Consider the following 25,647-nt stretch of genomic DNA (forward strand, 5'->3'; position numbering starts at 1 on the left):
ATTATTTCATTATTGAAACCCCATTTGTGGTTCTTTATTTTTTTTTTTTTGTTCAATAATATTTTCACATTTATTGAGAATTTTTTTCAGATATGTATTAATAAAGTTTATTCTTTTTGATGCATTGTTGTATTTTGTTGATTTTTATATGTGATGATTGGACACTATTGTAGATCTGTCAAACTTTCAATTTTTTCAATGTTTTCTATTTGTGGGTTATGCTTTTTTCTCAATGAGGTTTTTTTTATCCCCTCTCTTTCTGTTTATTTAGTACCGCATTACAAATGTACATGCCCGTGGGAAACCTCAACACAATTAGGGTGACTACCCACTGCAGTTTTTTTTTCGCTGCGAAATTCACAGCATTTTTTTTCTGCAGGGGTCTATGGGACTTGTAATTTAACATTACAAGTCCCATAGACCCCTGCAGAAAAAAAAGCGCTGCGAATTTCGCAGTGAAAAAAAACCTGTAGTGGGTAGTCACCCTAAAGCGTTAAATTCATATGAATTCATCCCTAAACAAAGACCTTGACGGATCTGCAATAGTCACACATTGAAAGTTATTGTTTCTTTTTTGCACTACGCTCTCATGCTGCATTTATATTATCCAGTTTTTTCTTTTATTGAGCTTTCTTTAATATAACTGATACCTTATTTATCCTATATATGGATTTTTTCATGATGTTGAAATTTACTTTGAAATATGTCTCTACTTGCATTCGCCAAGTTGGGCGCCATTATGTGGATGGCCACCGCTCTGCATGTATTTCCGTGTTGATGCATGCTTGGTTGGCCGGCGCCATCTTGTGGTTGTTACGCACACTGTGAGCACCTTGAAATCTGGCCAGCACGAGCAGCGCTCGTGCATGCGTTCTCATGTCTGACGCTGTGCCTATGTCATCACGCAATACGCGAACTCGCTATTTCAAGAAGAGATGCCGGTCTTCAATGTGGTGGCATGGAGCGGACGGACGGACAGGGGATTACACCATATGTTAACAGGCTTGAAAAAGACAGTCGAAACGTTGTTTGTATTTTGTATTATGGAACAATAAACCTGATTTTATAATAAATCCACCATTGATGCTGCCACCATATTTGACTTGCTGGAAGTTCCCTTTAAAGACACCAAGATGCGCCCATTGCAAAAGCTTGTTCGTAGCAAGGTAACGGTCAGAGGTGGGGATTGGGATGAGGGGCAATAACTGCAGAGGCCATTGATGATTTTATATCCGGCTCTTCCAGAACAAGGGTGACAATAATGATTCTCTTGCAGAACATGACCATTTGTGGTAAGCATCACCAAAACCCCAAATATTTGCCCATATTTCCCTATAAACACATATATTATAGACTGGATGCTCCTCTGTGCGTCGTATAGCACGTTACACATCCCGGCATCAATGACTATGGAGTGTCTCCGATTAGGTAGTTATAATGTTACAGTATGTTCATCTCCAATAACCTGGAGAGTATCCCGGCCATCGGCGGTGATCGCCTCCACCCATGACCTCATCGTACCTGGTCGTATATGTAAATACGTGTACAGTCTGTTACCTACAGATAAAACCTGGAATTATATTCAGAAATAAAACTATTTAAGAGTTCAGTTATGATGGATGAATCGTTTACAGCCACATTCACGAGATAAGCGGCAAACCGGGAGGAGAATATTTCTCCGTGTAAACTACATGGGATGTCAGATAAAAGCCCCCCTGGGACATCGTAGTAATATATCTTGTATGAATAGTTTATACCGAGCTATACAGCGAGAATCATCAGCTGCTTCCCAGCATTTATATTATGATTTACACTCTGCCTTTACCTCATGAGCCATCTCATGTAGAATATACAGTATATTCTTCTCTATAGGGGGCAGTATAATAGTAGTTATATTCTTGTACATAGGGGGCAGTATTATAGTAGTTATATTCTTGTACATAGGAGCAGTATTATAGTAGTTATATTCTTGTACATAGGGGGCAGTATAATAGTAGTTATATTCTTGTACATAGGAGGCAGTATTATAGTAGTTATATTCTTGTACACAGGGGGCAGTATTATAGTAGTTATATTCTTGTACATAGGGGGCAGTATTATAGTAGTTATATCCTTGTACATAGGGGGCAGTATTATAGTAGTTATATCCTTGTACATAGGGGGCAGTATTATAGAAGTTATATTCTTGTACATAGGAGCAGTATTATAGTAGTTATATTCTTGTATATAGGGGCAGTATTATAGTAGTTATATTCTTGTACATATAAGCAGTATTATAGTAGTAATATTCTTGTACATAGGGGGCAGTATTATAGTAGTTATATTCTTGTACATAGGGGCAGTATTATAGAAGTTATATTCTTGTACATAGGAGCAGTATTATAGTAGTTATATTCTTGTACATAGTGGGCAGTATTATATTAGTTATATTCTTGTACATAGGGGGCAGTATTATAGTAGTTATATTCTTGTACATATAAGCAGTATTATAGTAGTTATATTCTTGTACATAGGGAGCAGTATTATAGTAGTTATATTCTTGTACATAGGGGACAGTATCATAGTAGTTATATTCTTGTACATAGGGGGCAGTATTATAGTAGTTATATTCTTGTACATAGGAGGCAGTATTATAGTAGTTATATTCTTGTACATAGGGGACAGTATTATACTAGTTATATTCTTGTACATAGGGGGGCAGTATTATAGTAGTTATATTCTTGTAAATAGGGGGCAGTACTATAGTAGTTATACTCTTGTACATAGGGGGCAGTATTATAGCAGTTATATTCTTGTTCATAGGGGGCAGTATTATAGTAGTTATATTCTTGTACATAGGGGGCAGTATTATAGTAGTTATATTCTTGTACATAGGAGGCAGTATTATAGTAGTTATATTCTTGTACATAGAGGCTAGTATTATACTAGTTATATTCTTGTAGATAGGAGCAGTATTATAGTAGTTATATTCTTGTACATAGGGGGCAGTATTATAGTAGTTATATTCTTCTACATAGGGGGCAGTATTATAGTAGTTATATTCTTCTACATAGGGGGCAGTATTATAGTAGTTATATTCTTGTACATAGGGGGCAGTATTATAGTAGTTATATTCTTGTACATAGGAGGCAGTATTATAGTAGTTATATTCTTGTACATAGAGGGCAGTATTATAGTAGTTATATTATTGTACATAGGAGGCAGTATTATAGTAGTTACAATCATGTACATAGGGGGCAGTATTATAGTAGTTATATTCTTGTACATAAGAGGCAGTATTATTGTAGTTATATTCTTGTACATCGGGAACAGTATTATAGTAGTTATATTCTTGTCCATAGGAGCAGTATTATAGTAGTTATATTCTTGTACATAGGGGGCAGTATTATAGTAGTTATATACTTGTACATAGGGGGCAGTATTATAGTAGTTATATTCTTGTACATAGCAGGCAGTATTATAGTAGTTATATTCTTGTACATAGGAGGCAGTATTATAGTAGTTATATTCTTGTACATAGGGGACAGTATTATAGTAGCTATATTCTTGTACATAGGGGGCAGTATTATAGTAGTTATATTCTTGTACATAGGAGGCAGTATTATAGTAGTTATATTCTTGTACATAGGAGGCAGTATTATAGTAGTTATATTCTTGTACATAGGAGCAGTATTATAGTAGTTATATTCTTGTATATAGGGGCAGTATTATAGTAGTTATATTCTTGTACATATAAGCAGTATTATAGTGGTAATATTCTTGTATATAGGGGGCAGTATTATAGTAGTTATATTCTTGTACATAGGGGCAGTATTATAGAAGTTATATTCTTGTACATAGGGGGCAGTATTATAGTAGTTATATTCTTGTACATATAAGCAGTATTATAGTAGTTATATTCTTGTACATAGGGAGCAGTATTATAGTAGTTATATTCTTGTACATAGGAGGCAGTATTATAGTAGTTATATTCTTGTACATAGGGGACAGTATTATAGTAGTTATATTCTTGTACATAGGAGGCAGTATTATAGTAGTTATATTCTTGTACATAGAGGCTAGTATTATAGTAGTTATATTCTTGTAGATAGGAGCAGTATTATAGTAGTTATATTCTTGTACATAGGGGGCAGTATAATAGTAGTTATATTCTTCTACATAGGGGGCAGTATTATAGTAGTTATATTCTTGTACATAGGGGGCAGTATTATAGTAGTTATATTCTTGTACATAGGGGGCAGTATTATAGTAGTTATATTCTTCTACATAGGGGGCAGTATTATAGTAGTTATATTCTTGTACATAGGGGGCAGTATTATAGTAGTTATATTCTTGTAGATAGGAGCAGTATTATAGTAGTTATATTCTTGTACATAGGGGGCAGTATTATAGTAGTTATATTCTACACAGGGGGCAGTATTATAGTAGTTATATTCTTGTACATAGGGGGCAGTATTATAGTAGTTATATTCTTGTACATAGGAAGCAGTATTATAGTAGTTATATTCTTGTATATAGAGGGCAGTATTATAGTAGTTATATTCTTGTATATAGAGGGCAGTATTATAGTAGTTATATTCTTGTACATAGGGGGCAGTATTATAATAGTTATATTCTTGTACATAGGGGCAGTATTATAGTAGCTATATTCTTGTACATAGTGGGCAGTATTATAGTAGTTATATTCTTGTACATAGAGGGCAGTATTATATTAGTTATATTCTTGTACATAGGAGCAGTATTATAGTAGTTATCTTCTTGTACATAGGGGCAGTATTATAGTAGCTATATTCTTGTACATAGGAGCAGTATTATAGTAGTTATATTCTTGTACATAGGGGCAGTATTATAGTAGCTATATTCTTGTACATAGTGGGCAGTATTATATTAGTTATATTCTTGTACATAGGGGGTAGTATTATAGTAGTTATATTCTTGTGCATTGGGGGCAGTATTATAGTAGCTATATTCTTGTACGTAGGGGCAGTATTATAGTAGTTATAGTCTTGTATATAGGGGGCAGTATTATAGTAGTTATATTCTTGTACATAGGAGGCAGTATTATAGTAGTTATATTCTTGTTCATAGAGGGCAGTATTATAGTAGTTATATTATTGTACATAGGAGGCAGTATTATAGTAGTTATATTCATGTACATAGGGGGCAGTATTATAGTAGTTATATTCTTGTACATAAGAGGCAGTATTATTGTAGTTATATTCTTGTACATCGGGAACAGTATTATAGTAGTTATATTCTTGTCCATAGGAGCAGTATTATAGTAGTTATATTCTTGTACATAGGGGGCAGTATTATAGTAGTTATATACTTGAACATAGGGGGCAGTATTATAGTAGTTATATACTTGTACATAGGGGGCAGTATTATAGTAGTTATATTCTTGTACATAGCAGGCAGTATTATAGTAGTTATATTCTTGTACATAGGAGGCAGTATTATAGTAGTTATATTCTTGTACATAGGGGACAGTATTATAGTAGCTATATTCTTGTACATAGGGGGCAGTATTATAGTAGCTATATTCTTGTACATAGGAGGCAGTATTATAGTAGTTATATTCTTGTACATAGGAGGCAGTATTATAGTAGTTATATTCTTGTACATAGGAGCAGTATTATAGTAGTTATATTCTTGTATATAGGGGCAGTATTATAGTAGTTATATTCTTGTACATATAAGCAGTATTATAGTAGTAATATTCTTGTACATAGGGGGCAGTATTATAGTAGTTATATTCTTGTACATAGGGGCAGTATTATAGAAGTTATATTCTTGTACATAGGGGGCAGTATTATAGTAGTTATATTCTTGTACATAGGAGGCAGTATTATAGTAGTTATATTCTTGTACATAGAGGCTAGTATTATAGTAGTTATATTCTTGTACATAGGAGCAGTATTATAGTAGTTATATTCTTGTACATAGGGGGCAGTATTATAGTAGTTATATTCTTCTACATAGGGGGCAGTATTATAGTAGTTATATTCTTGTACATAGGGGGCAGTATTATAGTAGTTATATTCTTGTACATAGGAAGCAGTATTATAGTAGTTATATTCTTGTATATAGAGGGCCGTATTATAGTAGTTATATTCTTGTACATAGGGGGCAGTATTATAATAGTTATATTCTTGTACATAGGGGCAGTATTATAGTAGCTATATTCTTGTACATAGTGGGCAGTATTATAGTAGTTATATTCTTGTACATAGAGGGCAGTATTATATTAGTTATATTCTTGTACATAGGAGCAGTATTATAGTAGTTATCTTCTTGTACATAGGGGCAGTATTATAGTAGCTATATTCTTGTACATAGGAGCAGTATTATAGTAGTTATATTCTTGTACATAGGGGCAGTATTATAGTAGCTATATTCTTGTACATATGGGGCAGTATTATAGTAGTTATATTCTTGTACATAGGAGCAGTATTATAGTAGTTATATTCTTGTACATAGGGGGCAGTATTATAGTAGTTATATTCTTGTACATAGGGGCAGTATTATAGTAGCTATATTCTTGCACATAGTGGGCAGTATTATAGTAGTTATATTCTTGTACATAGGGGGTAGTATTATAGTAGTTATATTCTTGTGCATTGGGGGCAGTATTATAGTAGTTATATTCTTGTACGTAGGTGCAGTATTATAGTAGTTATAGTCTTGTATATAGGGGGCAGTATTATAGTAGTTATATTCTTGTACATAGGAGGCAGTATTATAGTAGTTATATTCTTGTACATAGAGGGCAGTATTATAGTAGTTATATTCATGTACATAGGGGGCAGTATTATAGTAGTTATATTCTTGTACATAAGAGGCAGTATTATTGTAGTTATATTCTTGTACATAAGAGGCAGTATTATTGTAGTTATATTCTTGTACATCGGGAACAGTATTATAGTAGTTATATTGTTGTACATAGGAGCAGTATTATAGTAGTTATATTCTTGTACATAGGAGGCAGTATTATAGTAGTTATATTCTTGTACATAGGGGGCAGTATTATAGTAGTTATATTCTTGTACATAGCAGGCAGTATTATAGTAGTTATATTCTTGTACATAGCAGGCAGTATTATAGTAGTTATATTCTTGTACATAGGGGGAAGTATTATAGTAGTTATATTCTTGTACATAGGAGGCAGTATTATAGTAGTTATATTCTTGTACATAGGGGACAGTATTATAGTAGTTATATTCTTGTACATAGGAGGCAGTATTATAGTAGTTATATTCTTGTACATAGCAGGCAGTATTATAGTAGTTATATTCTTGTACATAGGGGCAGTATTATAGTAGTTATATTCTTGTACATAGGGGGCAGTATTATAGCAGTTATAGTCTTGTTCATAGGGAGCAGTATTATAGTAGTTATATTCTTGCACATAGGGAGCAGTATTATAGTAGTTATATTCTTGTACATAGGGGGCAGTATTATAGGGTGGTGGTGGTGGCAGCTGTAGAATCTGATCTCATTCCTCATCTACAAAATTGTCAGCAGGACGCTCCCACGGGGGTGCTGGAGGGCAGATGGTTTGTGTCAGAGACCTTGCGTCTCAGAGTCATTGAAGAGTGTCACTCATCTCTTCTCGCAGGCCATCCGGGGGTTTAGGGGACTCCGAATCTTTGTACTAGACACTACTGGTTGCCAGGCATGTCTCAGGAGATCCGCGACTTTGTTAAGGGATGCTCTGTCTGTGCACGCAGTAAAAGTCTGCTTCCGGAGGTGCCTCTGGGACCGTTACTGGTGCCTTCTCGTCCAGTGTTGCATTTATCGGTAGATTTTATAACCGATCTACTTGAGTCTCAGAAGTTCACCACTATCCTAGTCGCTGTAGGCCGTTTCTCGAAGATGGCACATTTCGTGGCATTAAAGAAGTTACCTTCTGCAATAGAATTTTCCAAGATTTTTGTAAAAGAAATCATTCGTCTACTTGGGGTTACCGAGAACATTGTATCTGATCGCAGTGTTCAGTTTGTTGCGCAATTTTGGCGAGCCTTCTGTAGGAACCTGGGAACGTCGCTTTCCTTCTCGTCAGCATTCCACCCGCAGACTAATGGTCAGACTGAGCGGAAGAACCAGGATTTAGTGCAATATTTATGGCTGTTTGCTAGCGAAAAGGCTCATCAGGGGGCAGAATTCCTGCCGTTGGCAGAGTTTGCGCTGAATAACCATACTTGTTCTTCCACTGGGGTATCTCCATTCGTGTGCGTATATGGTCAGCATCCTCACTTTCTTGCAGCTATTTCTACTCTGTCTGCCTGTCCTGCAGCTGATGTCGCCACAGAGGCGCTGCAGGGGGTATGGAAAGAAGTACAGAAGAACCTGGAAGCACTGGGGGCTCGTATTCAGTTGCGTAGTGGGAGGAGCCTATCAGTATCTGAACCTTACAGGATGGGACAGAAGGTATATTTGTCTTCTAGAAATCTCATATTGAAGGTTCCGTCTTTGAAACTGGCGCCGTGTTACGTGGGTCCCTTTGTCATCACGCGTGTAGTTAACCCGCTTGCTTATGAACTTGATTTGCCAGCTACATGGAGGGATCATAGGGTTTTTCATAAGTCATTATTGAAACCTTTTGTCCCTTCTATTGAAGGTAGGTGCATGTGCATCTTCCAAAGATGCGTCCTAGGGAAACTCCACCATGTAGTTCACGCCATAGATCAAAATTCTCATTACAAAAGCGCATGAAGAGCTCCGTTGATCTTACCAAATAGATTTATTTTGGCAGACTTAGTTAATTTTCATGAGCAATGTGTTTATGAATTCCGACTATAACACTTATTCCGGATTAATTATTTATCGAGCCAGACACACTTGGATGGCAAATACATATTAACTAATTTAATTTGCAAAGATATTGAATTCTTAAGAGATAAAATTACTAAATAGCTGCCTCATTCCTCACATTCTTACTCCATATCATATTTAACATTTGCGATATACAAAAGGACAAAAATTCCGTCTCTTTTCCCACTAATGAAGACCCTTTTCTAATCCTCAGTAAATGGAATGGAGATGCTCAACTGATGATGTTAATGTGCAAACTGTCTATATGACCCCAAGTGCTCAAGATGAAATAAAAGTCCACAGAGGCAACTCTTGTGTAAGGCCGGCTTCACACGAGCGTGACGGGCTCTGCCGCGTAATATACCGCAGTGAAGCCCGTCACGGCGCCCCCCAGAGACCCCATACTTACCAGCGTAAGATAGCGTGAAGACGCTTCCCCGCCCACTGCGCGGCGGTAGGCGGGGAAGCATTTTTTCACGCTATCTTCCGCTGGTTGCAGTGGGAGATAGCGTGAATGGACGGCTTCCATTGACTGCAATGGAAGCCGTCAGCGCGTACACCCGCGGCAAATAGAACATGCTGCGGGTGAGGACGGGAGATTTCACGGTGCGAAATTCCGCGGTGGAATTCCGCACCGTGAGCATTGTGCTATTAGGTTCAATAGAACCTAATAGCAGGGGGCAACGCAGCGGATTTTTGCCGCGAATTTACACGGCGTAAATCCGTTCGTGGGAAGGAGGCCTAAGAGTAAGGTTATGGTCGCAAAATGGAATCGGCATTGGAAAACTCTGAAGCCGAATCGCCATATAGAGCCAGATTTACTGAACATGTTTTGTACATACTTCTTGTGCACTAAAACGTTCAACTTTCTGGTATTTCACATCAGCCATGTTTTCAAAAAGTGGTCACATGTATTAATTTATGCCGGAAACTGGTGTAAATTCTACCTGGATGATCACTAGCTGGAGAGAACTCCTCCAACCACATGACTCCAACTACATGACCATACTACGTGAGCCACAAATAAGTCACTGCTAATAGTGAGGAGCTAATTAACACTGATTTAATGTGTCTTACTCATAGTGGAGTTCAGCAAATAATGGATATGTGGGAGGATACATTGTATCTATATGGCGTGATGGATACATTAGGACTTATATATGAATATTGTCTAATAGGCTGCTTTGACATTGTCTAATAGGCTTCTTCATTTTGGGAACAGGAAAGGGGAATCCCTTGGCTTAACGGATCCATCTTATGATGGAACCAAACAGCCCCGAACGGACCTTATGACTATAACGGGGGTCCGTTCAGTTTCTGTTCAGCTAACCGGCATTTTGTAGAACTTTTTTGGGGCATTTTGTGTCGGATCTGCAATGGAACCTCTAAATAACGCAGATGTGAAAGCAGGCTTAGAAACGGCAAACTTAGACTAGACAGTCCTAAAATATACCAGTCGCATTTTAAGGCCTCCTTCACACAAGCGATGCAACGCGATTTTGATGCTGCGAGGAAAAAAAAAAAATCGCCCAAGTGAATGAATGCATTGGAATCCAATTCTTCACATTTTTTGGTGAGGCTTTCTTAAAGCTAATATTTGCGAGAAAACGTTTGTGTGAAAGAGGCGTAAGGATGTCTAGACTAACTTTAGACCACCTACTAGTTGGCTTGGTTCATGCCAAAATTTTGGTGCAATTTGATGCATTTAAGGCCATGGACTTTTTTTGGCCAAGTCAAAAAAACTGTCTAAAAGCGTCTCCAAAACACATGGTAAATGTGGCGGATGCGTGTAAGATAGTTTATTGGCGTAATTTGCACCAGAAAACTGGCATTTTGAATAGTAAATAAGCCTGGTTGTAAAACTAATATGATTATCATTAGTAATGATGCTGCATCTGTGATCTCTGGGGGGTGTTGGGAGGAGATGTCTAATTATAGACCTGTAATTAAGCAGACATAAGTTGCATTAATAATATCTAAAATGTAATTAGTGTGAAGCGCGAGGAGCGTCGCGTATTCCACAAATTATCTGCTAATTATTGTAATCAGTAAACATACTTTGACCCAGAAGATCTAGAACGTTCTTTCTCTAATCGTGTTATGTGCTGTGACCTGCGTCCCCCGACTGTGAATCTTTATCGCTCCGGCTATAAATCTACGTCTCTCTGGCTGTGAATCTGCGGTCCCCGACTGTGAATCAGCATCTCCCTGGCTGTGAATCTGTTTCTGACTGTGAATCTGTCGCGGTTGGTGGTATGGTGAAGCAGATTCAGGATACGACGCAGCAGAAGGAGTTACAAAACGATACAATATTTATTTACAAACAAAGAAATGAAAATGAGTAAAGTTATAATAAGAGACAAGCAGTTTAACTTTTCCCATAGATTCAACCTGATGTGCACAATATGGAATAACGGTAAGGCCTCTTTCACACGGGCGACAGCGATATTGCCGTTACAAAATCTCGGCGATATCGCAGCTTTGCACCAGCGATTTTGTAGTGTCAGTTTTGTGGTGTTTTTTTGCAAATAATTGCGCATTGCTGCCGTCCGTGAAAAAATCGTGCAATAAATTTGAGCAATTTGTGCTTAATTTATTGTTCAGGTTATTACACACACAGCAACACCAAATGCACATTATTTTACTTAATTTCTATAAAGGGGTTCTGACATGAAAAAGAAAAAAATTGTACTCACCTTGCCTGGCCTGGCCCGATCGCCAGGCATGTCCCCTCCAGCCGGCATCTTCTTCTGTGCCTTTAAAGCAGAGCAGGAGCGGTCAAAAAGACCGCTTCCTGCTCTGGTCCGTCCGTCAGGCACTTCCGAGGTCAACGGACGGACCGCCACAGCAAGCACGTCACAAGCAGTGCTTGCTGTGGGCGGCCCGTCCGGCCGGCTGAACTCCGGAGTGCTGCGCATGCGCAGTGGAGACGCAGCCCGTCCTGACTCCTGTCAGAGGGCACCTCTCCACTGCGCATGCGCGCGATCCCGGAGCGGCGCGGCTCGTGGAGGAAGAAGAGGAAGAGCAGCGCCTGCCGGGAGATGACCCCCCCGATGTCAACAACAACAGAAGAACAGGTAAGTATTATGTTTTTATGCTTTAGCAGCCATTAACCCATGGGTTCCCTGGGTCCATTAGGCACACCAGGGAACAATGGCTGCTAAAGCATAAAAACATTATTCATGTCAGAACCCCTTTAAAAGAGGGGAAAGTGAGTAAAAAAAGGTATTTTTATTACTATTCTTTAACAGCGGGGATCAGTGTTTTCACTGATCCCTGCTGGTGCAGCAGGAGGCTGATTAATCACTGCAGATGGCATGGGCTTCACTCCTGAGTCCGTGCCAAGCACAGAACATACGTTTATGTCCTGCTGTCTAATGTATAAGGAGACTAGGATTCAGGCTTATGTCATAAGGAGTTAACGCTCTACTACTAACAACGCAGTCCACTTGAGACACAGCATTCCAGCCCCGGCTAATATATCTCTGTTCCTATTCATAGTAATTCCTAGCAATTTTGTGGGAATCGGGTGTGTACCCCCATAGACGCCTATGCTGCCTTAGGTGCGCAAATGCTTACAAAAATAGTGCAGTAAATGTCCTGTTGGGGGTCTTTATGTAGGAGAAACAGGGCAAAGACTGAAAGCGGGGATGAGGTCTCATCGCCACACGATTAAATCATAGAAAGAGTGAATTACCTGTGGCCGAGCACTTTTCTAAGCGTGGACATGACATAGGAGACATGAGAGGTTTGATATTGAAGGGTGGTTTCAAGTCGCAAAACCATAGAAGAATTTGGGAATATAAATTGACACTCTGAACAGTGGGTTAAATTATTCCTCAGGATTTATGGGTGAATGGGAAGTGTGAGACATCTATAGCACAGATAAGACTGCTGGCCTGGTGAAATCCCCCATCAACAGTAATTCAGAGACCATAAACTTATAATCCCTTATCAGTGTCTAGTTAAAAATGTTTGTGTACCTCTTGTAGCATTCCTGGCCTGACGACCCCCCCAAGAGTAATTCAGGGACCATAAAACTTCACCCGTTATCAGTGCCTAGACAAAAAAAGTTTGTTTTCCATTACAGAATTCCTTTTAAGTGCAAACCAATCCCATCCATATCTGTGCCTTGTCATAAGTAGGTATGTTATAAGTGTGTATAAATATTCATGCCTCTTCAGATCTATTCCATTTTTAGCCTGAAGAAGAACCCGGGAGGTTCGCAAGCTGCTATTACATCATGTATTTTTGTTAGCCATTAAAAGGTACCATATCTACAAGATTACGTGGTTTCTCTTGCTGGGAACAATCACATTATGCAATATTGTATCACTCAAGAAAGACATCCAGGCCCCTCTTGTACTCTTATCGAGTTCACCTTCACCATGTCCTCAGGCAAAGAGTTTCATAGTCTCACTGCTCTTACAATAAAGAACCCCCTTCTAGGTCGATGTAGAAAGCTTCTTTCCTCCAGATCAGAGGTTCCCAAAGTGGTCTATATGGAGCCCCAGGGGTCAATTTTGACTGCTGGGGGTCAGTGTCAGCAAGAAGAAAATTTGGGGGTGCACAAGATGTGAATGGGCTATGTTCATGCACAAGTTTTCATACCGACATACATGTTTTCCTTTTTTTACAATTGTCCACTCTGCAAAAAATCCAATCTAAGTGATCAGCACTGTCAGCTGGGAAAACCCATTTGACTTTAATAAATTGAGGAAAGTTCAATATTAGGCAGGCAAGGGATCTACGGAAAACAAAAATATTGCCAAGTGGTCTACGGGGCAAAAAAGTTTGGGAACCTCTGCTCTAGATGTAGAGGGCGCCCCCTTGTTAAGTCCTGGGTATAAATAGATTATGGGAGAGATCCCTGTATTGTACCCTGATATAATATACATAGTTATTATTTCGCTCATCAGCCGTCTTATTTCTAAACTAAATAACCTCAATTTTGATAACTTCTCTGGGTATTGTAGTCTGTCCATTCCATTTATTATTTTAGTTGCCCCTCTTTGTGCCCACTCAAGCTCTGATATGTCCTTCTTGAGTACCGGTGCCCAAAACTGTCCACAATATTCCATTTGTGGTCTGACCAGTGACTTGTAAAGAGGAAGAACAAGGTTCTCCTCATGTGCCCCTAGACCTCTTTCGATGCACCCCATGAGCCTATTTGCCTTTGCAGCAGCTGCCTGACACGGGTCTCTCAAGGAAAGTTTACAATTAACTAAAATCCCCAAGTCCTTTTCCATCTCAGTGTGTCACCCAGTGGTTTCCCCTTTAGTGTGTAATGGTGACATGTATTTCCCTGCCCATGTGCAGAACCTTACATTTATCAGTGTTAAACCTCATTTGCCACTTTTCTGCCCCCAACTTATTCAGATCCTCTTGCATCCTCTCTTGTGCTAATTTCTTTGCATAGTGTTGTGTCATCTGAAAATATTGATATTTTACTGCACAATCCTTCTACCAGGTCATTAATAAATATATTAAAAAGAATAGGGCTCAATACTGCCCCCTATGGTACCCCACTAGTACCGTTGACCCAACCAGAGTATGTACTATTTATAACACCCCTCTGCTTTCTGTCACTGACCAGTTACCCACTTACACACATTCTCGCCAAGACCAATTATTCGGGATGGAGCGGATCTCACTTACAATTTGTCGCTGAAGGGTACAAATGCCTCTGTTTCTGTATTTCTTTATACTGGTTTCTGATTGCACAAACTGTAGCACATGCCGTATGCCTAGGGGCTGACAGTGGGCTGGTGACCTCATGGAGGTTGTGTTAACTTCTTGCCTTCTTACAACAGAACCGTAGATGAGGCTGACCTCAACTCAAACACCAGTTATGGACACCGGAAAGGGATACAGTTTGTTAATCAGCAGGCCTGTAATAGAAGTTAGGATTAATATCATGGACACTGGATTTTCAGCAAGTTTCAGGAGTTCAAACCAGCTGTCACGTTCAGTCAGCACATAGTTAATTATTTGCCAGCACACCTTGTTTCTATAGGCTCTGCCCAGACAATCCAGGGTTAACAGCTCCTGTGCTTTCTAGCCTTGGCTAATTACCCTGCTAGGGTCTGAGAGGTGTGCTGGTGATTGACATGTCTGTCTGTCAGTCAGCTTCTCCTGCCTCCCTATAAGAACCAGCTCTTGCTGCCTGGGAGTTGCCGATTATTCTCCAGTGATCCCTGAGCAGTTCTGCTGAGTGTCTAGCTCTGGTACTTTGTTCCATTCCCTGAATGTTTTACGTCTGTCCCGCTCCTGTGGAGGTTACCTTGGCTCGATCCAGCTCTGCTTCTGTCCTGTGGTTTTCCTGTCGTGTTGGTTTACTCCATCTGCCTAGCCTGTCAGTACTAGTAAGTTGTCCTCTGCATTGGTACGGCGGTTCCTTCCTGTCCTCCCACTAGGCAACGTAGGGTCAGTGTTGGAGGCCTGGACCTGTCCACCTTTGGGGCTACCGCCAGGAAGGGACATTGGCGTGGGTGGGAGTCAGGGACTCTCATGGCTGTGCATACCTGTGCACACTACTAGTACTGTAACACCAGCTTATAGACTGCATTACTTAAATAGACATTGCAACGGTATTCCATATTAGAGCAGTAACCTTTATATTTCGTTCCCTGCATCTCTTTCAATTGTATTGATGGAGAAGAAGTAATACTGATCACAAGGTATTAATATGGTTTGTCCCCTAGTTTTATTATTCTTACAAATTAGTTATCAGTGGATAGTATCAAGGAACTCGAAAGTACAAGTTCAATTGCGCAACCATCCTTATCCTTTAACCCCTTAACGCTCTATGACATACAGTTACATTATAGAGGTTCGGGGTTTATATGGAGAAGGATTGTGGGGCGATCCGGCTCCTTACAATACAGGTGTCCACTGTCTTTGACAGTCCCACCCCCAAGAGCTGCAATCAGCGCTCACACTTATTGTTAACCCTTTAAATGACTCAGTTCTCATAGCAGCATTTAAATGCTGCTTGGGAGCAGGAAGACTGTGCTTCTTCCTAAGTAATTCTCTGTATGTGATACATCATTCCATAAGATCATCATACTGCTCTCAGATCTCAGGCCAGGATCTCCCATTTGAGAAGTAGACTCCTCTACAGAAATACTCTGTGCTGCTGACCCACAGGATCAGCACAGTCCACTCCTAAAATACTCTGTGCTGCCGGGGACTCTGCTCCTTCCACTATATAAGGGCTCATTCACACAGGCTTGAGCGTATTTCAGTCTTTGATAATGCAACGTATTCACGGACCTAAGCGCTTACATGAGCATGTTTTACCATGCACGCAGAAGAATCACACTCGTAAAACGTGGAGCATAGAACCTATTCATTTTAATGGGTTTATTCTCACATTTTTTTTGCGCCCATTGTTTGTTCGGGCGCAAAAAATAGGCCATATTCTATTTTGTGTGTATTTGCACACCAAAGGCCCCATAGAGGTCTCTGGAAGGTGCATAAACACACGAAGGTATGCGCTAAACGATGCACATACCCGCAATCACTGGCACTACTAACTAGCCATTTAAATCAGGGCAGAGTCATTTCCCCGCCCGTGTGAATGAGAGATGCCTGTGCAAATACGCTCAATATTTGCGCAGGTGCGCACTCAAAGTGCACTCATTCACTGCGCAAAAAAATGGGCAGGAGCGAGCGTATTGCGACACACGCATGTCTGTCGCAATGCAATAAAAAAAAGCTGATTCCCCACGGTCGGTGGTGGCAGTAAGGTGTGTTTGGCCTTGCAAGGTGCATTTTTGGCTCCATCTTGCACAAGTGCAGGATCCCGGTCTGCCATGGCTAGCGAGGTTGGTGACTGTCAGACCCATAAACCGCCATCCGTGGCAATTGGTCATAGCGGAAGCGTGCGATTCGTGACTCGCTCCTCTTCTGGATACTCTATGCTGCTTCAGACTGTTCGTTATCCACTCTATCCGTAACTCTCAGCCTGTAGACTCCCCGTAAAATGATCAGACTGCTCTGCAGAAATACTCTGCGCTGCCGGGCACAACCTATTAAATCATATAGGACACTAAACAGATTTTCACATCGTCCGTCGGAGCTTGGCGGCTGTTATAGAGGAGTTATTCTATTACTGCAGAAAGCTGCGTCCGTATGGTTACAGAATGGAAAATTTAAATCAAACCGGCGGGAGTCATTTTACTAAGCGACCCCCTATATGACGGTCATATATTTGCAATATAATTTGTGATTTCAAAGTGTGTTTCTCCGCAGCGTGACTGCTTCGGAGGCGAGGTCCGCAGGACGCCTTTAAAGCAGATTGCCAATATTATCTTTATTGTTTTCCCGGAGCTTTTTTGTTTTAACTTAATTTTTATTTTATCCCCGCTGCCGGCGCGCTGCGCTCTCATAGAAGCCCCCGCTGCTCGCCTTAAACTTTGTTCACAATTCCATGCAGAGTGGGGCTTTCCTTCACTGCCTACCAACTCAGGCATCCAGTCATCTCATCACCCCGGGCCCAGGACTTTAAAGTCAGCAAAATTCATTGATTTTTGGGAAATTTTCCAGAAACATTTAGTCCAATAATTAAAAGTTGCTTTAATTTAACCAAGTGAGTGTAGAAAGAGCAGTAGTGAAGAATTATAGGTGGTACTTCCTGAGTGTTCACGGCGAATATGCTTATAGTTACCGGACCGGAAACCAACTTGAAGCTGAGAAAAATGAAAATATTTTATAGGTAAGTTATTTGTAAATCCTCTCTAAAGTACAATTCATCCTAACATGGTTTATGTACAAGAATAAAGCGACTATAAAACTAATTCCAATGTACAAGAATATAACTACTATAATACTGCTCCCTATGTACAAGAATATAACTACTATAATACTGCTCCCTATGTACAAGAATATAACTACTATAATACAGCCACCTATGTACAAGAATATAACTACATAATACTGCCCCTATGTACAAGAATATAAGTACTATAATACTGCCCCCTATGTACAAGAATAGAACTACTATAATACTGCCCCCTATGTACAAGAATATAACTACTATAATACTGCTCCCTGTGTACAAGAATATAACTACTATAATACTGCCTCCTGTGTACAAGAATATAACTACTATAATACTGCTCCCTATGTGCAAGAATATAACTACTATAATACAGCCACCTATGTACAAGAATATAACTACTATAATACTGCCCCTATGTACAAGAATATAACTACTATAATACTGCCCCTATGTACAAGAATATAAGTACTATAATACTGCCCCCTATGTACAAGAATATAACTACTATAATACTGCCCCCTATGTACAAGAATATAACTACTATAATACTGCTCCCTGTGTACAAGAATATAACTACTATAATACTGCTTCCTATGTACAAGAATATAACTACTATAATACTGCCCCCCTATGTACAAGAATATAACTACTATAATACAGCTCCTATGTACAAGAATATAACTACTATAATACTGCCCCCTATATACAAGAATATAACTACTATAATACTGCCCCTTATGTACAAGAATATAACTACTATAATACTGCCCCCTATGTACAAGAATATAACTACTATAATACTGCCCCCTATGTACAAGAATATATCTACTATAATACTGCTCCTATGTACAAGAATATAACTACTATAATACTGCTCCCTATGTACAAGAATATAACTACTATAATACTGCCCCCTATGTACAAGAATATAACTACTATAATACTGCCCCCTATGTACAAAAATATAACTACTATAATACTGCCTCCTATGTACAAGAATATAACTACTATAATACTGCCTCCTATGTACAAGAATATAACTACTATAATACTGCTGCTATGTACAAGAATATAACTACTATAATACTGCCCCCTATGTACAAGAATATAACTACTATAATACTGCCTCCTATGTACAAGAATATAACTACTATAATGCTGCCCCCTATGTACAAGAATATAACTGCTATACTACTGCCCCCTATGTACAAGAATATAACTACTATAATACTGCCCCCTATGTACAAGAATATAACTACTATAATACTGCCCCCTATGTACAAGAATATAACTACTATAATACTGCCCCCTATGTACAAGAATATAACTACTATAATACTGGCCCCTATGTACAGGAATATAACTACTATAATACTACCCCTTATGTACAAGAATATAACTACTATAATACTGCTGCTATGTACAGAAACATAACTACTATAATGCATGTATATTAGTAATCATAGAACATTGTAACTGCAGGTGTGATGACTTTCTGTGTACCCCCTCCCCTGTCAGTGATAGGTATGATGCATTTCTCATTACTCTTGGCTCTGGTATTATTATGTATGATTAGTCGGTGAACAGAATGATAATATATTGCCACGTTTCCCTCTCCGGTCGGGATATTACAATGTCCAGTCTTGTTCTTTGTGTCTAATGAGACTGATGTTGCATGTGTCATTGAGATATAGATTCGGCGGAGCGGACCGCGGCGGCGCAGGCCAGTACTTAGCAAATCAATGCGCTGGATAGGAGAGAATTGTTTGAAGATGAAATGAGGCATTGCTGTCCAGTGAAGCTTGTGCAAATGTAATTGACAATGTAATTGTGGAGAATTTCAACAGCAGAAATGGCGATACGTTAAGAAGTTTTGCGGTCCTGTAAATCTCCGCCACTATACGAGTATTTCATGCGGAATGCGCTCGGCCTGACCTCTTTCTTCATCTTGTTCAAAAGAATCACATGAAGGATTTGAACTAATGCAATAAGTAAATTGGATCAGAATTTCAGAGCAGAAATCGTGCGCACTTAACACAAATCACTGACTTGCAAAAGTTTTCACCCCCTACCGAATTGTTATCCATTCGTTGCAGTAAACAGTCTCTGATCTGCTCATACAGTGATACTACAAGTGACCTTGCTGAATGGAAAACACTCACACGGCCGGCTTCACACACAAAAATACCCAGCATGCTCTATTTTCCTGCGCATTTGTGCACCAAAACTTCTCCGTAGAAGTCAATGGGGATGCGCAAATGTGCACAAAATATGCCAGGAGATGCGTGAAGCGTAACTGTGCTGGAAAAGGAACACTTCTTGAATTAGACTAATTGGCCATTTCAATGGCTGGGGTATGGCTGGGGTATGGCTGGGGTATTGGTGTATTTTTTCAGTGTGCGCATGTACTACAAAATATATGCCTATATGCTGCAAAAAAGCATTGTTTATTACATGGCGCACATGTGTGCGCAAATACGCTTACATAGTATGTGAGGGCTCAGTCACACGGGCACATCGGCACCCTTACACCGGCGCCGATGTGCCCGTGTGACTGAGCCGTTACTGCAAAAAGAGCACAGCCTTACCTGAAGCTGGTCACATGTTCTTTCCTCCAGTGCTGCAGAGAGGCGTCCGTCTTCAGATACGGCCGTCTGCTGCCTGTAGTGACACAGGCGCCGATGCGCCCGTGTGACTGAGCCCTAAGGCTGAAAAAAGACAATGTCCATTTAGTTCTGCCTGTTTCCACCCCTCTTGTTGATCCAGAGAAAGGAAAAAAAAACAGTGAGACAGAAGCCAATTTACTGTATTTGGTGAAAATAAAACCTTCCCGACTCCATGATGGCAGTCAGAATAATCCCTGGATCAACATTTGAGATCAACAACCCCGCTGGTTATTTAATGTCTATATTCTGTAATATCATAGCATTCTAGATAGATGTCTAGTCCGCTCTTAAACTCCTCTATGGATTTTGCCATCACCACGTCCTCAGGCAGAGAGTTCCACTGTCTCACTGCTCTTACAGTAAAGAAGCCCCTTCTGTTTTGGTGATGAAACTTTCCTTTCTCTAACCATGCCCTCTTGTCACCATCGCAGTCCTGGGTATAAACAGATCATGGGAGAGATCCTTGTATCGTCCCCTCATGTATTTATACAGAGTTATTTGGTCGCCCCATAACTGTCTTTTTTCCAAGGTAAATAATCCCAATTTTGGTGCCTCTCTGGGTATTCCAGTCCCGTCATTCCATGTATTAGTTTAGTTGCCCTTCTTTGAATCCCCTCAAGCACTGTGACATCTTTCCTGAGCACCAGTGTCCAGAACTGTACGCAGTATTCCATGTGAGGCCTGACAAGTGCCTTATATAGTGGAAGGATAATGTTCTCGCCCCTATACCTCTTTTAATGCACCCCAATACTTTATTTGCTTTTGCAGCAGCTGACTGGCATTGATTGCTCCAGTTTAGTCTACAATCCACTAGTACTCCCAGGGCTTTTTCCATATCACTTTTCCCTAGCAGTACCCCATTTAGTATATATTGGTGACATCCGTTTCTCCTGCCCATGTGCATAACCTTACATTTATCCACATTGAACTTCATTTGCCATTTTCCTGCCCAAGCCCCTAACTTATCTAGGTCCTTCTGTAGCCGCACATTGTCCTCCGGTGCATTAATTATCTTGTATAATTTCATATCGTCTGCAAATATTGATATTTTACTGTGCAGCCCCTCTATCAGGTCGTTATAAATATATTGAACAGAATGGGGCCTCGTACTGAGTCCTGTGGCACCCCACTAGCAACGGTGGCCCAATCAGAGTACGAACCATTTATTACCACCCTTTGCTTTCTATCTTTGAGCCAGTTCTTTACCCAATTACACACGTTTTCACCCAATCCGAGCTGTCTCATTTTATATATCAACCTATTATGCAGCACGGTGACAAATGCCTTAGAGAAGTCCAGATATATGAGATCAATAGACTCTCCCAGGTCCAGCCTAGAGCTTACTTCATCATAGAAGCTGATCGATTGGTCTGACATGATCAACCCCTCATGAACCCGTGCTGATGAGACAGATGCCAATTTACCCCATTTGGTGGAAACAATTCTTTCCGGGTATACCAGAGTCGTTAACTGCTGTTGACCCGTAGCCTCAACACCTTCCACAGCTTTCCAACCGCACACCCGTCATTTCCTAACGACAAACAATTATTTCTTTGGATAATTTAGTCACAGCAGCCACTTTATTACAAACGTGATAACATAAAATAATCCTTTAACAAAACGAATTAATTAACCAACCATCAAAGATGGGATGTTCTTGGAGCCCAAAAATCTGGTGCTTCACCATTTAAAGGGAAATATCCCAATTACCTCCATCCACACTCCACAGGCTCGGAGACACCACTAGCCCTCATAAGGTTATTAAGCACCACCATCTCTTTTTTTTTTTTTTTCAAATCAGTTTTTATTCAAGATTTTTGTATAAGTACAGGGTATGGAAACGCATCAAAAGCTACAACAATCTTTACACAGGTAACAACTGCCCTGAAGTGACGTCGCACAAAATAGCGAATTACAATTCAGCCCGCCAATGCAACGGAATCAAGGCTTTAGCCGCATCTATCAGGTGGGCTACCAACCTATCTCTCAGTGGATGAATCGCTTTGGAAGGTCTCCATAAAAAGACCTTCTCCGGCGTTAAGACAAAATGTTGTTTGATTTTGCACAACACAGCGCCCACTCCCCTCCAGAAGGTCTGAAGTCTCTCGCAGGACCACCATATGTGCAGATATGAACCCACCTCCGCGTCACATCTCCAACATCTGCCATGTGGTGCCAACTTGTATGCAGATAGCCACTGTGGTGTTTTATACCAGCGTACGAGTAATTTATAGTGAGATTCCTGGGCTAGGATACATGGAGAATGGCCGCAAGAGGTGGACAATATTAATTTGATGTCTGCTGGCGACAACGAGATACCCAGTTCCCTTTCCCAGGAAATAATGAATGCGGGTTTAATTATAGCGTGTGGAGCAATGAATTGGCATCGTAGCTGAGAAATTCTACGTGCCCTGGGGTTGGGATCTATTAAGGAGCATTCAAATGGGGTTTTGGGCCTTGTGGATCTATAGGTCCCAAGAAAGTCCTCAATAACCCTTGTCACTGTGGCTCTCACCAAGAAGGAGGGGGACCAATCCGACTGGAGTGTTTGGATAATGTCAAACACCCCCATCTCTGAAGGACTCCACCCTGTCACAGGAAAGTAGCGTCAGACACCACCACACCCCATCCAATAAAAGGGGGAAGGTGGGCTATCCTGACCATGCTTTCCCCCCTACCAATTTTATAATCAACTTCAAGGAACCCCCATCCACTACAGTGAGCAAGAATTGACCACCTCAAGCCTGCAACACAGCCCACAGCAATAATACTCTTTCTTTTCCTTCTGGATTGCCAATGCCCACTGCATTTAAGTGGACACCATCACTACACCAAAAATTTCCATACCCAGATTCCAAATCCGAGTGCCTGACAGCTACTTCCCCACTGTGGGCCACCAAACCTGAAATCCCTCTATTTAATTTTACCCGTGCTTTGTTAAGCCTTTCTACCAACCTCACATTACGCCACGTCTTACATGGTACAATCTCCAACCATGCTATTTCCAACCCGAGAAAATAAGTATATCATAGTAAATATCCTGCATAAGCCCCCCAAACCACCTACACCTCAAGTCATCCCCCCAAGGTGCAAAACTAAGATGATTGTGTAAGGGTTGTGCTGGCTGGTATCTGTTGTAGCAGCACAGCCCCACAGGTGGTGAATGATTAAGCGGGCTGGGTGTCGTGATCTCCTGCTAGCCAATCACCACCGATCTGTAGATAAATATCCGGCCCCTGCAAGAGGAAGCTGGTATCCCTTCTCTCTATGGTTTGTTGGTCTTGCATGCCTGTATTTGTGTTATGTGTTTGAACTGAGGCTTGTCCAGTGTTTGTGCAGGTGGCCAGACATTAAGTGTGGACAGTCCTGTTCTGTGAATAGTGGGAACAGGGGCTTGTCCAGTTTTTTTCAGGTGGCCAGACATTGGGTGTGGATAACCATGTTCTGTGTATATGGTGTGAACGGCGTCATGCTCTATATGTCTGTGCTGGCGGCTAGATATGATGAGTGAACTGTCCTGTTCTGTGTGGTTGTTCTGTCTTGCATGTTAGCCCTAGTGTGTTGGTGTGTGATTTGTGTACTGTGTGCTAGTCTGTCTGATTCTGTGTATTAACCCTTCAGGGGTAGTCAGGACTAGAGATGAGCGAGCACGCTCAGTAAGGTGAGTTACTCGAGTGAGCCTCGCTCATCTCAAGTAACTGCCTTCTCCTCCGAGTGTGCTCGGGGGGCTGGCGGGGGAGAGTGAGAGAGATCCCCCCCCCCCACTCACCCCCAATGCCCCCTGAGCACTTTCAGAGGAGAAGGTACTTACTCAAGATGAGCGAGGCTCGCTCGAGTAACTCACCTTACCGATCATGCTCGCTCATCTCTAGTCAGGACCGAGGTTCCAGTGTGGGGCCGCCTTTATCGAGGCGATTGCCTTGCTTATTAGGTATTGTTCTGCCATTCTCCCTGCAGCTTGGGGTCAGTTGTCTTGCTAGCGTAGGGACTGTGAGACATGAGGACCCTTGAACACTGGGCTCGCATCTTAAATGACTTGGCCAATTCACAAACTAATCCCTCATATTTATTACAGCAATTCTGTTTGTTATGTGTGCTGGTATGCAAGGTGAGTGTTGGTTTCCTGTTGGCAGTCCTTAACCTTGGTGACATTAATGTGGGTCCGGTGCTTATTTGCTCACACAAATGTAACAGTTTAGGACTCTGTCCAAACCAATAAAATGGTGTACCTCCAGTAGAACCCTGCACCATGTCATACTGCACGGTCCTATCCATCTTATTGTCGCGACATGCCACGCAAAACCCATCTATCAGCACCCCAGTAAACAAAAAAATGGCCTAGTATGCATACTAGAGCTGGCTATCGATCTGTAAGAGAAGAAAAGAAAAATACCACAAAACATAACTAACATCAAAAACGTCAACATTTCTACTGATTTTCACGTGCCACCACCATTTTAACTTTTACTTCATAATAAATGCGGACGGACATAAGATCTATACCACCTAAATTCCCATCTACTGTTTCGCTTTACTACTTCTGAACTGAGGCCCCAACCTGCCGCTTCTGTTGCTAGCCCTACCCAGAAGGAATGAGATCCAAAAAGAGAACTATCAGGGCCCAAACTGTTCAAGGCCTTACGGAATACCACTATAGATTGTAATAACACTATAAATTGGACTACTACAAAAAAGAACAGGCCTCATGATGCAATAACGGCCCTGAAACTACCCTTGAAAGATTCCTATTAACCAATAAACAAAGGGGTTTTTCAGTGAGAATACTGTTGATGACCTATCCTCATATTCTTCGACCTTTTCCAACCTGCGTAGGAGCTGTGACCCTACCAGCGATTGTCCCTGTATCTTGACAATCCTGACGAGACATCTCTGCTTCCTCTACTGTCACAGGCGAAACCTCCAAAATCCTGACCACCTGTGACAAACCCACCGAAGCTGACACCACTGTCCTCGAAGAGGCAGCCCTCTTCTGCGCAGGAAGACCAGCCGATTGCTGTCCATTGCCACTGACCCTCTGACTTCTGCACTAAAACTCTGCTGGACTCCAGGCCGCCTCTTCTACTCTTCATATGACGAATAGATACACATGCGATACCTTTTTTTTTTTAACCATAGAAAACAATGGGCGAGTTTTTTGCAGAATCATAGAAAAATACGACATGCTACAAAAATACTACATTGCTGTGAGAGAAAAGTCACCATAGTGTGGAAGTTTGAAAAAAAGCAGCGGGAAGATAGGTCCTGCCTTATCTTTCCCGCAGGCAGTATCAAGCCATATGAGGGCTTGTGTTTTTGGGACAAGTTGCACTTTTAATGATGTCCGGTTGGGTACATATAATGTATTCTATAACTCTTATTCAT

The sequence above is a fragment of the Eleutherodactylus coqui genome, chromosome 3, assembly GCF_035609145.1.
Source record: "Eleutherodactylus coqui strain aEleCoq1 chromosome 3, aEleCoq1.hap1, whole genome shotgun sequence".
NCBI lineage: Eukaryota > Metazoa > Chordata > Amphibia > Anura > Eleutherodactylidae > Eleutherodactylus > Eleutherodactylus coqui.